Source organism: Sciurus carolinensis, chromosome 9 (assembly GCF_902686445.1).
Source record: "Sciurus carolinensis chromosome 9, mSciCar1.2, whole genome shotgun sequence".
Taxonomy (NCBI): domain Eukaryota; kingdom Metazoa; phylum Chordata; class Mammalia; order Rodentia; family Sciuridae; genus Sciurus; species Sciurus carolinensis.
In genome coordinates, this window is record NC_062221.1 from 63,412,610 (window position 1) to 63,426,695 (window position 14,086).

Below are 14,086 nucleotides of genomic sequence, written 5' to 3' on the forward strand. Positions count from 1 at the left end.
TCATTTCCAGCTCTGCCACTGACATACTCTGATGGTTTGGGGCACGCCATGTAGTGCCAAGGGTCTCTTTTCACTCTGTGTAGAACAATCCAGGACCTTGGATATTTGAGAGTTGCAAGGACCCTTAGAGGTTTCGTTCAGGAATTGGCAATTCTGGCCACTTCTGTTCACCACCTGGTTTTGTAAATAAAGTTTTACTGGAACACAGCTGTTCCCATTCATTGTCTATGGCTGTTTTCACACAAAATGGCAGGGTTGGGTGGTTGAAGCCAACCATGTGGCCCACAGTCTCAAATATTTAATATTTGGTCCTTTACAGAAGAAATTTGCCAACCACTGCTCTAGGCCAATATTATTATTTTAAATAACAGGGAAACTGAGGCACATGTAGGGCAAGCAATTTGCCAAAACTCATGAAGTCAGTCAGGCCAGAGTCTGGGGGGGACAGCCCATGTCTCATGATTGACATTGGCCAAAACTTCTTCCTTGGCCTAGAATTCCCTGTCTGATACTAAGCATTGGGTGGAAGCTGTGTTTGGGGAGAGAGCTTGTGGGGACAGAGTAGCTGGCTCCATGAGGGAAGTCTGTGCAGTAAGGACAGTCCTGTGCAGTAAGGACAGTCCTGCTAAGATCTGGGTTGGTTGGTGTGGGTCAGTGTGGGTCAGTATGGAGCTGCTGAGCCCGAGAGAAGCCAGGTGACAATGTAGCAAGGCAGAGGCTTCAGGCTGGAATCAGATGAGAGCTAGCCCCTGAGGACATTTTAACCACAGGTCACAGATCTTGGTAAACTCTTGTTGGCTTCTGAACCACAAGGAGACTTTTTTTCTTGCCTCTTGACTTGCCGGTTATTTCCTCCTTCTAGCATTTATTAATCTGACTGGTTAACCATTGAACCCAGGGCAGCCTCCTCTTGTTTCAAATCCTGTTCTCCCTGTTGGCTTCAGAATAGGGCTCTCACTAAACAAATCTACTTTTTTCTTCTTTCTTTTCACAGCTGAAGTCAAGCGATAAAGGAGGTGGGGTCAGGGGTGCCTTGTTTGCCATCAAAGACACACCCCAAACCTGGGTCCTGAGAGGAGAGGTGGCCCTTCCAATGTAGGTCAGCCATGCTCAGAAAGGAACCCAACAGCTGCAAGACAGACAGACAGACAGAAGACACACACACACACACACACACACACACACACACACACGGCAAGAGTGACTTCATCAATTAGTGTAGTATACCATTTGGAGAAGAAATTATAAGAGTATTAATTTCTCCATCATTGAACAAAGTTTCTAAATGCAATTTCTGTTTGCACTCACCCCTCCCCCTGTTAAAGGGGAATGGTTTAAAGAGCCATAAAAATGGAGAAGGGAAGAGGGGGTGACCGTGAGGAAGAAGGGAGAGGGGCTGTGACAATTTAAGGGAAAGGCCTTCTGAGCAGAAGTTCTCAGAACCTGGCATCTGCCCCATTAGCAGGTTCTTTGAATTGTTAGAATCTACTAGAACAGGAGCTCTATAAGCACTCATAATAGGACACCTTACTAGGTAGGTGTTATTACCTCCCTTTCCCCCACCCCCTGCCTTTTACAAATGAGGAAATGAGAAGTTAATGAATTTGCCCGAGGTCACAGAGCAGAGTTTGGATCTGTCCCAGCCTCCAAATGGTGACAGTGTTTTTTCCACCAACCTCATATTCTCCCTTGAATTACCTCAGTGACCTTGAGTAAGTCCCTTCTCTCTGAATCTCAGTTTCTGTATTCTCAAATCCTGAGAGCTGAACAAAATTATTTAGAAGTTTTGCACATGTGGACATGTGACTGGGTGGCCTTATTTCATAGTGAGTCACAACTTAGTTTTGCTTCTGGAAGTTAAAATAATAACACCTTTATTTTTAATTTTTAAAAAATTGTTCTAATTTGTTGCATATGACAGTAGAATGCATTTATACATTTTGGTAGATCATACATAAGTGGAGTATAATTTCTCATTTTTCTTTTTTATTTATTTATTTATTATTTTTTACAGACTGCATTTTGATTCATTGTACGCAAATGGGGTACAACTTTTCATTTCTGTGGTTGTGCATGATGTAGATTCATACCATTCATGTAATCATACATGTACATAGGGTAATGATGTCTGTCTCATTCCACCATTTTTCATACCTGCCTCCCTCTCATTTCCTTCTACATAATCTAAAGTTCCTCCCTTCTTCTCTCACTCCCCACCTCACCCTGCTGCCATTATATATCATCATCCACTTATCAGGGAAAACATTTGGCCATTGGTTTTTTTGGGATTGGCTTATTTCACTTAGCATGATATTCTCCAATTCCATCCATTTATTTGCAAATGCCATAATGTTATTCTTCTTATTATACATGTATTTATTTATTTATTTTTTTGATAACAGGGATTGAACCCAGAGGTGCTTAACACTGAGCCACATCCCCAACCCTTTTTTTTAATGTTTTATTTTGAGACAGGATCTCACTAAATTGCTCAGGGCCTTGCTAAGTTGCTGAGGCTGGCTTTGAACTTGTGATCCTTCTGTATCAGCCTCCAGAACTGCTGAGATTACAGGCGTGGGCTACTGTGCCCCACTACACTGTTTATTGAAAGCAGATCAAAATACATCCTGCTTACTCAGTTTGTGGATGCTTACGGACACCCTACCAAGTCCTGCCTCTCTTCCCTTTTATGAAGTAAAAAAGTCTGCTTTTAATCTGAGCACCAGTCTTGCTCCTCTGACTGCAGGTCTTCACCGTGGCCCCACCCCCTTTCCCACTGGTTCTGTGCAACGGTAGAATCAAGCAGACCCTCCCAGGGATCTGTGCATGGGGAGCTCATGCCCAGGCCAGCATGCTGGCATCACCCGCTGCCCACTGTGAGCACCAATCTTCAGGCAGCCCCTGGGCACTTGCAAACACGTTTTCTCCTGAGGCTGAGTTGGTGTAAGGAGAACAAGGGAGAATGGTGGCTTCTGAAGGGGAGGGATCCTGAGGTTTGAGGTGGGGCCAAGGGTCTTAATTCACAGGTTGCCTAACTGAGGAGACGGAGGAAGTTCAGATTCTTGGCACCAGAAGGAAGCATAGCAATCATTAAATCCATAGGTTTCCAGTTTCTCTCGCTGCAGAGAAGATATGTAAAACAAAAAACGTCTAACGTTCTGGTCAGATACAGAGTAGTGAGGCCACAGTTCTTTCCCTTTCTCCCTAATCTGTCCTGAAAACAGGTGGTCCCCGGGGGCCTTCCCAGGGCATGATTGGAAATTATTTCATCTAAACAGAACCAATATTCACCCAGAGTCCTGTAAAATGAGCCATTTACCAAGCTCGACCACCTGACTGGAGGCAGCCCTGGAGCTCAAATTCAGAACTAAGTTGCTGTCTTGGTACATCAAAAAGGCAATAAGGGAAGGGTCCAAGGTTGTACTTCCCAAGCAGGCCCATACAGAGCCTCCTACAGTTCCTGAGCATCAGGCATTTCACTTAGGCAACCCCAACACCACAGCAATGGGTGACCCCTGCTTTGCCCTACCCCGGGCTCCTGGGCCTCCACATCCCTTCCCTCACCACGGCCTGGTCTTCTCCCCATATTCTTCCTGCTCTCTTCTCTTCATTGCATTTGCTATGAAACCTCACCCAGCCCTACAGATCTGGGGTTTCCCCATTTTTTTCTAAGTTTGTATCTTTCTCCCAGTTCACTTCTTTTCCTATCACCTTAAGCCCTGGAATCCATAACCCTACAAAAGTCTGATCAATACCCACAACTCCTTCGCTCTTGGTGCAGATGATCTACAGGCTGATGACTCAAACTGGGATCTTGCTCAGAAGTTTTTAAACCAGAACCAGATGTGAGTGGGGCCAGGCCCGGCTAATAGATAGAAACAGAAGGTCAGAGTTCTTGCATCCCAAAAAGGGAGGCCAGCAACTAGGCACAGCTTGTTCCCCAAGCCTGACTGCACACTTAGAATCACCTGGAGAGCTTTTAACCAGCAAGCGGGCCGAGGCCATCACAGAGCAGCAACGTCAGAGCTCACGGGGGTGGACACCAAGCACTGGTATTTTGTAAGTACACCTTTAGAATTTAATTCTAGTATACATCAGAAAATTAGATAAAACCCTTGGCAAATTTTCACAAAGTGAATATCCATATGTAATTGCCACCTAGATCAAGACAAAACTACATCCTCCTGTACCACTCCTCCCTCCTTCCAAGGTTAGTAACACTTCCCCAAACTCTAACATTATATATTTGTTTTACCCGCTTTTGATTATTTATGGAAATTAAATCATAGATTTTATACTTTATGACTGACTTTGTGTAGAAGATTTGCCATATTGTTTTGAGTGGCTGCTGTTCATCCATTTTCATTTCTATATAGTATTCCATTATCTACCAGCTGTGTCCTGTGGCCAGAGTTTGTTTCCCCCTCCCCACAAATTCATATATTGGCATTTAATCTCTAGTGTAATACTAGGAGGTGGGAATCTCTGGGAGGTGATTAGATTATGAGAGCTTCACCATCATGAATGAAATTGATGTCCTTATAAAAGAGCCTAGGGGGCACCTGTTTGCCTCTTCTGCCATGTGAAGCTACAGCAACAAGGTGCCTTCCATGAGGAATGAGCCTTTACCAGACACTAAAACTCTCGTTGCCTTGATCTTGGGCCTCCTAGCCCCCTGGAACCGTATAGCAATCGATTCTGTTGTTTATAAATTTACCTAGTTAATTTTGTTTTAGCAGCCTGAGTGGACAGACACTGACTATAATCACACAGTTTATAACTGTTTCATTGATAAACATGTGAACTATTTGAAGTTTTGTAGTGCTTATAAATGATGCAGTTTTGAATATTCTTGTACATGTGTTTGATACATACATCCACGTGTTTTTGTTGAATAGATACCTAGGGGTGGAACTTCAAAAATGTATGTATTTTACATTAGTGGTTAAAACCAAACATATTCTTTCTTGTGTGTGTGTGTGTGTGTGTGTGTGTGTGTGTGTGTGGTATTGGGGATTGAACCCAGGGTGCCATGCTTGCTGGGTGAATGCACTACCACTGAGCTACATCTTCAGACATTTTTAAAAATTTTTATTGTGAGACAGGGTCTTGCTAACTGGCTTAGGGCCTCACTTAGTTGCTAAGGTTGGCCTTGAACTTGCAATCTTCCTGCCTCAGCCTCCTGAGTTACTAGGTTAGCAGGCCGGCATCACTGTTCTACAGTAGCACACCATCAATGATTGCACAAGCCCTCAGTGACTCCCAAGGAGGGCACGGCTTCCAAAGGAGCAACAATACCAGCTTCATTGCCAATCATCACTTTGGAACCCCTTCAACTCTCATCAAAAGACTGGAGAAAGACAGAGAAAGGGCATCCTGGTCCTTATTCCAGGTGAGAGGCTTGTCCTTTGCCCCATGGGGAAGGGAATTTAAAGATTTGAGGTGTCAGAATGTCCTTCCCTCACTCTGTCTACAGGTGAGTTCCCAGGTGTTTTTCAAGAGCAGCTCAGTGTCAACCGTTCAGCAAGTCCTCCCGTAGTCTGTAGGCAGAATCGCATCACCCTTGGCAGAGCCACCAGCCCACTGTGAGGATCCTTCCTGGGACCCTCCCCGCATGGGGTCACTGCTGCCTGTGTGCCTCCTCTCTTGGATGAGGGCTTCCTGAGTGTGCACAGGGCCATGTCCTTTTTCTCTCTTCCTCTTAAAACCTAGCATAGTCCCTAGGGAGAAAGTGCTTAATAACTGCTGATTGTGGTAGAGAATCTACAATGTGATGAAATAGGAGTTAATCAATGCTTATGACTACACCTGGGAAGGAAGATTGAGTCTCGCCCTGATTATCTGTTGCACATCGAGCCATTTTGATTCTGAGACAGGGTCTTGCTGAGTTGCTTAGGGCCTTGAGAAGTTGCTGGGGCTGGCCTTGCCCTTGCACGGTCTTGTGTGGACTGGGTTCAGCTGCTCCGTGGTTCCTGTCTGGAGTCTATTCCAGTCAGACGGAGGCCAGACAAGGACGGTCTGCAGACTCCACCGGGCTGGGCATCGTCCTGGCATCTTTCCCCACACAGTTGCACTTGGGATGGTGAAAGAACCGGGCCTGGCTGGGGGGCCTCTCCATGTGGCCAGTGTAGGAGTCCCCAGAGCACTCCAGCCTCAGGGGAGCCGGGCTTCTCACATGGCAGCAGCTTTTCTCCGATAAGTGTTCCCAGCTGCAAGACTTCCTATGACCGCCTCTGAAGAAGGCACACAGTGTCACCACTGCCACATCCGCACGCTCGAGCGCAAACCGTGGAGCAGGGCAGATGAGGAGGAGGGGACTTCACAAGAACATGGGGACAAGTCTAATTTAATACTTAAACCAGGATAGACAAGTGAAACTCAGTTACCTTAAATATCTCTGGGAACAACACAGGGCAAAAATAAATACTTAATGCAAACTATATACATTCAAATAGAACACTTCATCTTGACATCTGTGAGCTTCTGTAAAAGTCAAGATGCTTAGTTTTAGAAAGTAACCAAATACCCTGGGGCAGCCTATAGGAAGCATTTGTTTGTTGATGGGGCGAACTTACAGCATTTAGTATAATCAGGAGCAGGTTTCACTTCAGACCTGCCTTCTTAACATCTGGACAGCTCCCTGGGCTGAATGAAAGGTGCTGTGGTTTAAAGAAGGACTAGAAGAGCAAAATTTGTGTGCAAGAATGTTCGAAACTGTTAATTGTAATAATGAACAATTAGGAAAGAACCTCAGTGCCTGTGTTATATTTGTTACTCTAACAAAATGCCAGAGACAATTAGTTTATAAAAAAGAAAGAGTTATTGGTTCACAGTTCTAGAAGTTGGTTGGCCCATTTTTGGGGGGACCATGATGAGGCAGCTCATCATGGTGGGAACACATAACAGAGGAAATCTGTTCATCTGTTCATCTCATGGCAGCAAAGAAGCAAAGAGAGAGAGACAGGAAGTGGCCATAGGCCTCAAATCGCCTTCAAGGGCATACTTTCCATAACCTTGCTTCCTTTCAGTAGACCCCACCTCCCCACCTCCTAAAATGATACTGCGTCAAGAGCTTTAATGGCAAAGTGCATAACAAACTCTAGGTGAAAAAAGAATCAACAACAACAAAAAATTTGCATAAAATTTATTCCAATTATGTTTAAATATGCACAAGAATAGAAAAAAGGCTAGAAGGTTTTATATTATAGTTTCGATGGTATTATCTATCCACACAGCAGAACCAGAAAATGTTTAAAAGTTTTCTTCTTTGTGCTTTTTGTGTTCAACAAGGTTCATGCAGTGAGCACATATACTTATTATAATCAGAAAATAAAATTAGAAAATGAAACTCCACCAGGAAGTTGGGACTGTGTCATGGTCCCAAGGCTTCCCCCAAGCCTTTGATTCCAGGGCTGCCAGGGATCAATGTAAGCGTCCCTGGTGGATGGGAGGCCTTATCACCTACTGCCTTAGACCAATATCTTGTGGTCTCATGTACTGTTCTTAACTTCTCCAGGCTTTGTTATCTGCCCTAAAATTATAGGGTTGGACAATAGGATTCAATCTGCGGAATTTTGGAATTTGCAGACACTTTCCCTCATTCTCTTAAATCCTCCCTGGTGCCTGAAGGCAGAAGCAAGGTGAACCTCATCACCATTGACTAAGAGAAACACAGGCTCGGCAGGTGATGCACTGGCCCAGGGCCACACGGATGTTAAACAGGGTGAGGATTCCAACAGGCCTCTGGCTTTGCACCAAGATCTGTCTACCAGGATTTCTTTTATATATCAACGACAAACTCCCATTCTTTTGGTGAACTCCAGCCAGGCTCTCTGCCCTCTGAGATCACAGGTGGTAGGACAAATGTCTCCTCCTCATTTCTGTACTGCAAGGGTCTCAGAGCATCCCTACTGTCTCCTCTGAGCCCTCTTTAGTTCCATCTGTTCTCCTCAGATGACATTGTTTGGGGGCCATACACCACTTTAGAATCTTAGAATCAGAATTGAAAAAGACTTCTAAAGGTCATCTGTCCTAAAAAAACCCCTGTCAGCCTTTTACAGAAACACTCTCATCTGAAAAAGTCCCTCAACAATGCTCCCAGGGGGTCCTGGGGCCAGGGCCTGGGTGACAAAGCGCCCTTTCCCCAACTGAGCAGTGGTACCTCTGTGTCATGGAGCGCAGTTGGCAAAGCTCGAGGCGGTGTGACTCAGGCCTTTACCGGGGCATTGCACACAATGGCAAGATCTGAAAGGTTCCAAAGGGAAAGAAAACCAGAAAGGCCAAGACAAGTTGCACGCAGAGAAAGCCAGCATATAACAAATCCCAAGAGCCAAGAAGAAACCCGTGGAAAAAAATCTTTCCTGAGAGGGCTGCATTGTGTGCGCTCGGGTCAAAAGAACCTCCTGTGCAAAGGGGCTCTCCCACCTGCTGGGACTGTCCCCAAGGAGTTCTTTTTCTTCTGTCTGGGTTTAGCAAACTTCCTGCTTCCTCTCCCCCAGTACAGTGAGCCCCTCTCCGTCCTGGTCAGCGAGGGTGACTGGGCTTGGCCGCCGCGGTGGCAGTTTGCCTGGGCACTGGCACAAAGTGACTTAGTAAATACCGTGGCTTTGATAATTTCTTGCTTCACTGGTCTCTTGGGATTCTTTCCATCTGCATTTAAAAAAGAAATCAGACCTCCCTCTGCCCACAAAGTCAGATGCTTTTATTTTGCGTAAAACTTAAAAAAATGGATGCTTATCCCTAATACTGACCCACTGGGTAATATATTTTAAAATAGGGAAAAGTAAAAATATTTTAAAAGTTCCCCTTCTCTGAACCTCAATGAAAGCTTCATCAGTGGAGACATTTAAAAACCATAATTGATTCAATTTGAAATGGAAACACTTTATGTTGGAATCCAAAATGTCTTACATACATGAAAAACTATGATGCATAAAAAATTCTATAATTGTTTTTCTCTCCAAATAAAATTCATTTGTGTTAACAAATACTCCTTTGTTAATGTGCAAGTTTAGGGAGCACACAGAGATTCTCTAAGGCCACATCCCTTTGTTTCCCGGATTACATGAAATAATTTTATATGACCAAAGCGAACCTTATCAGATTTGTATAACAAAGATGTAAACCTCAGAGCTCAGAAGTTATTTTACCAGTGTGGCGACCCGCCCCCCCCCCCCACATCTGATGTCAGACCCCTCTAAAGGTGTCTTGGACCAACTATGGTCAGGCTAGTGCATCCTGGGAACTTGGATGACGTGCTCATTTAATTCACAACAGCCCCAGAGATGTGTAATCTCCATATTCAAATCAAGAAACCAAATTAAGAGAGAATGTTATCCAAGATCACAGAGCTAGTGAATAGGTCAGTGAAATGGAAAGACTCCTGAACCAGGGACCTTTTTCATATTAGACTTTTTCATTCATATGATCATCTAGTCACTCAAGTTCAAGTTCTCCACTCATCAGAAATACCTCCTTAGGCGACCCATTGCAGTTTGAGAGTTTTTGTTGTTTTAGGGAGTTTTTACAGTATTTTTTTTTTCTTTTTTGCAGTTTTTGCAGTAAGTTTTCTCTTCTATACCCAGAATTTCTTTATCTATAAAATCTATAAAATGGCTTATGCTGAGCTTCCTCCTAATGTCCCCACCATAATGTTTATAACCCCACCATAATTATGAATCTACTCCTGGGGCACAAACCCAGGGAACATTCAGAGGGGTGCAAGCTCATGATCACTGACTAAGATGTGAGGTTTCCAAGCTCTGAGTTAGAAGAAGTTGAGACTCACCTATGAGGAAGGACATTTTAGGACTGTCATGTGAAACCTGCAACTTCCTTGCTGCCAAGGCTAGGGAGCACTGGTGTTCAGGAAGTTTTGGGGGCTGATTAATGTTGGAGGAGAAGAAAGAGGGTGGACCACAAGCCCCACACTACAGGTTCACCTCATGGGAAAATAGTTCAGAAAGGAGACACATGTTCTGATGAGAGATAACTCTATCCCACCTGCATTTGTCTGCAAGTCATTTCCTGGTTATTGTATGGCAGTAACCTGGAAATGTGAGCCACAGAGGTCATGATTCTAGAAATGTAGGCTTTGCTAAGTTCCCCAGCTAGGTGTACCCGCTGCCTCCACAGTCATTGGTGTATACCTCTTGGCCTGGTTGTGTCATTGTGAGCTCTCTAGACTGTGACCTTATTGTGCAAGGAATGGCAAATTAATGTTCCAAGGCTCATTTTTGTAAATAAAGTTTTATTAAAACATAGCCACTCCCATTAATTTTTGTATCATTTATGACTGTTTTTTTTCTATAACTACTTAGACTATATGAACGACAAGGGTTTGTATACATTGATTACATGTCCCTTGACACAAAAAAACTTACCAATCCCTGATTCTCTCTCCCTCTCTCTCTCTCTCTCTCTCTCTCTCTCTCTCTGTCTCTTTCTCCCTTTCTCTTTTGGTACTGGGGATTAAACCCAGGGGTGCTTAAGCACTGAGCCACAACCCCAGCCCTTTTTAAATATTTTAGACACAGGCCCTCACTAATTTGCTTAGGGCCTTGCTAAATTGCTGATGCTGACTTTGAACTTGTGATCCTCCTGCCTCAGCTTCTTGAGTCACTGGGATTATAGGCAAGTGCCACCATGCCCGGCCCAATCTCTGTTCTTGAGAGCAAAGACAAACTCTTATTTTGTATCTCTATTGGAGTCCTGTATCCCCAGTGTTATAGCCAGAATTTCTTTATCTATAAAATAGCCCTGATGTTTTGTTCACAGAGATGTGTGAAATACACAGGAGATGCACTTGGAATAGGTAAGATGCCTCGCCCAGTGCCTGGTCGAATGGAGTGAATGAGTGACTAAAGCAGGTCCATCCACACACGACGCAATGAAGCATGTGGAGGCACTAAGTGAACTGTAGATGCTCTACCGTAACCAGGTGGGGCATCGCCATCTCTGTCAAGTACAGACATGCTCTAGAGCAAGGCCCACCCTCCCCTCTGGCTTTCCTGATCCTGATTTTACAAGTAAAATCAGCACACACAGTCTTAATTTAAGCTGATTCACATTCCAAAAATTTTTAGAAATTGCTCTTCTCTGTGATCTTTAGGTTAAATCTGGAGCTCCTTAAATAAGAATTACTAAATATTGACGGCTCTGCTCTCTGGTTGTTTTGTTCCAGGTCAGCCTACCTAAGCTCAAACATTTCCCAGACTTTCCTCCCTTGTGTTGTGCTTGTGATTGGCCACCAGGGAAACCGCTATGAAATTTTGAAAGCAGAGTAACCATCATACTTAAAAGTCAGTGCTGAGTCCCAAGTGCCACCATAACTCATGCACATGCTCTGTCACTGATCTACTTGTCCTCCTTGGTGTGGAGTGCCAGTCAGTTCTGCAGCTTCCATAGCTCTTGCTGTGTCCTGGGTTAGGCATGTGCGCAGCTCCAGGTAAAGGGCATGCTCTTCTGTAAGGTGAGACTACAAAAGATCTGTATAGGTCCCGGTTGTCTTGGCTCTCTCCCTGCTTCAGGTTCAACTTGGACTTCCTGCTGCTTACCTTGCATTCACTTCAGATCCACAGTAAGACACAGAGGCATGGCATTCCCATTCTGCCTATCTTCATTCACTTTCTATGGCTATGATAAAATACCTGAGGTTAGATATTTTATTTTTAAAGGACTTTATTTAATCTCACAGTTTTGGAGGTCCAAGAGAAACACTGACTTTTGGTAAGGGCCCAATGGCAGATAGCATTGCATGGCAGACTGAAGGGCATGCAAGAGAGAGAAAGAGGGATGAAGGGAGGCAAGAGGGCAAGCTAAGAGAGCTGAACTCTTTTTCATAACAACACACTCTTGTAACTAATGCGGTCCTGTGAGACCTGTTCCACTCTCTGGAGAGGAGCACTGATTCCTTCCAAGAGTGCCCCTGTGACCTCATTATCTCCTGGAAGTCCTCACCACCTCAATACTGTTAGATTGGAGAATTAAGCCTCAGCACAACTTTTGGTGGGGACAAATCTTCAGACCACAGCATTGCTCTTTGTAGTACCCTCATAGTAAGTTTTCTCTTTCAGACTTTCATTTCCATAGCTTCTCTCACAATTGTGTGGAATCTAATTTCTGTAAGAAATTCTTCATTTCACGTCAGTGAGAATACCTCAACTTTACTGACCAAACCCTGAGAACAGAACCTAAGGGATGGGTTCTCTTAATTGGTTCTAGAATTGGCTCTTTGGTCTGATTATATTTAAGGGCATTAATGACCCTGATGGCAGTGGTTAAGGAGACACTGTAGTCATGGTATGAGTGTAAAATAGTTAATTAAATTATCACCTGTAAACACATGTAATTAAGTACCCAAAGAAGGTAAGACTTTGAATGACCAAGTAGTTGTTTCCATAGAACATTTTAATGAAAATTAGGAGGATAAAAGAGTGGATAGGTAGCTTCTAAGCATACTAGAGGACTTGGAGAAAGACAATGATGACCTTAGGGCTCCAAGTTTCCAACTCAAAGCTAACTAAGGAAACCCTTAGTTTCTGTGGCAATGGTCTGAGATTTCTGAAAATCAAATTGAATATCAAATTTTGGGCTAAATAATGCAGATTGAAATTATAACCTCCCAGACACTCTTATTATGTTAAAGTTAGAACTTTAACTGGGAGAAAGAGGGACTCCAAAAACTGGGGTGGAAACATATGAGCAGATTCCGATGAAGCTGGTGAACTTGAACTTGAATATTGCTGGATCTCCTTTGTTAGCTGAAGTAGCACTTCCTCCATAACTGAAGAGCTTAGTCTCACCTTGTCTGAAGAAACTGCAGTGGACTTTCATTAGAACTGGACGAGGACAAAGGACCTGAGGTGCCTTGTAATAAACTTCTGAATCTCCTCAGGACCTTAACACAGCTCCTCCTGTCTAGACCTATAACTAGATTCAGGCTTCAGCAGGTCCCAGGGGTCAAAGTTTAAAGTGTAATTCATGCTAAAAAAAAATATCTCATATACATCAAAAGAGTTATGTTTTACCAATATATAGTCACAGAAACTTGAGAAAATATTTTTAGAAATCCATCTTAATGTTGAATTAGGGTGGAAGGAATATCATACTGGACCAAGGCAAACATGTCAATATAGGAAACTGCAAAGAGATTCTGGGTTTCATGTGATACTCTGAGTAGCTTTGAGTGACTCTCATGGTCTCCTTGGTTCATTAACTAAAATCTAGATCCAAAGCTGGCTTATACCTGGTATAATTGAAATACCAGAACTTTCTTAATACAAAGTAGAGAAAGGTAGTCAAAGACTTAGGAAGATCAGAATGCTAGAGTGGGTTTATTACATGAGACCTGCCCTGCCTGCTTACATTCTAATGATGTCCCCAGGAGGTCCAAAGGATGTTCCCTCTATCAAGACCTTGAGATATAACATCTAAACCATAAGACCCTGATCACTATAAAAGAGGAATGACATAGAACTGTTGCCACTGAAGGAAGCTCTGGAAATTCATGAGCATGATCATATGCATAGGTAGCAGAACCCAAATGGAGGGCACTTAATCCCCCACCAGGGAGAAGGTGGACACTGTAGTGAACAGTAGATCCAAATAATTCATTGGAATGGTTCGACCTGAAAATATTTAGCTTTGACTAATTGATTGTATTGTACCTAAAACTGAAATTGATGTGTGACCTGTTCAATCTGATTTATATTAAGTTGAAAGTTCTAGATCTGGTGAATAGAGATGACATGGTTGCAGTAGGGAACAATAGTCCCATTGATGAATTCCTGAGACTTGAGTCAGTTCTCAGCCCCATTGCCACTTGACCGAGAGGGGAGTAGATCCCCTGGGAAAGGAACCTACTACTCAGTCCAAAATTTATAGAGTAAATCTGTTTTTCCTAGAGAAACTTGAGGACATTTACCAGTATTACTTTGTGTTAGGAAAAAGGAAATTACTACGCCTTTCAGAAATTGCTGGGTGTTGGCTCTAAACTGACACTAATTTCAGGAGATTGATAATGTCAATGTGGCCCACTATTAGAACATGGATTTGTGGAGATCAGATGATCCATGGAGTTACGGTT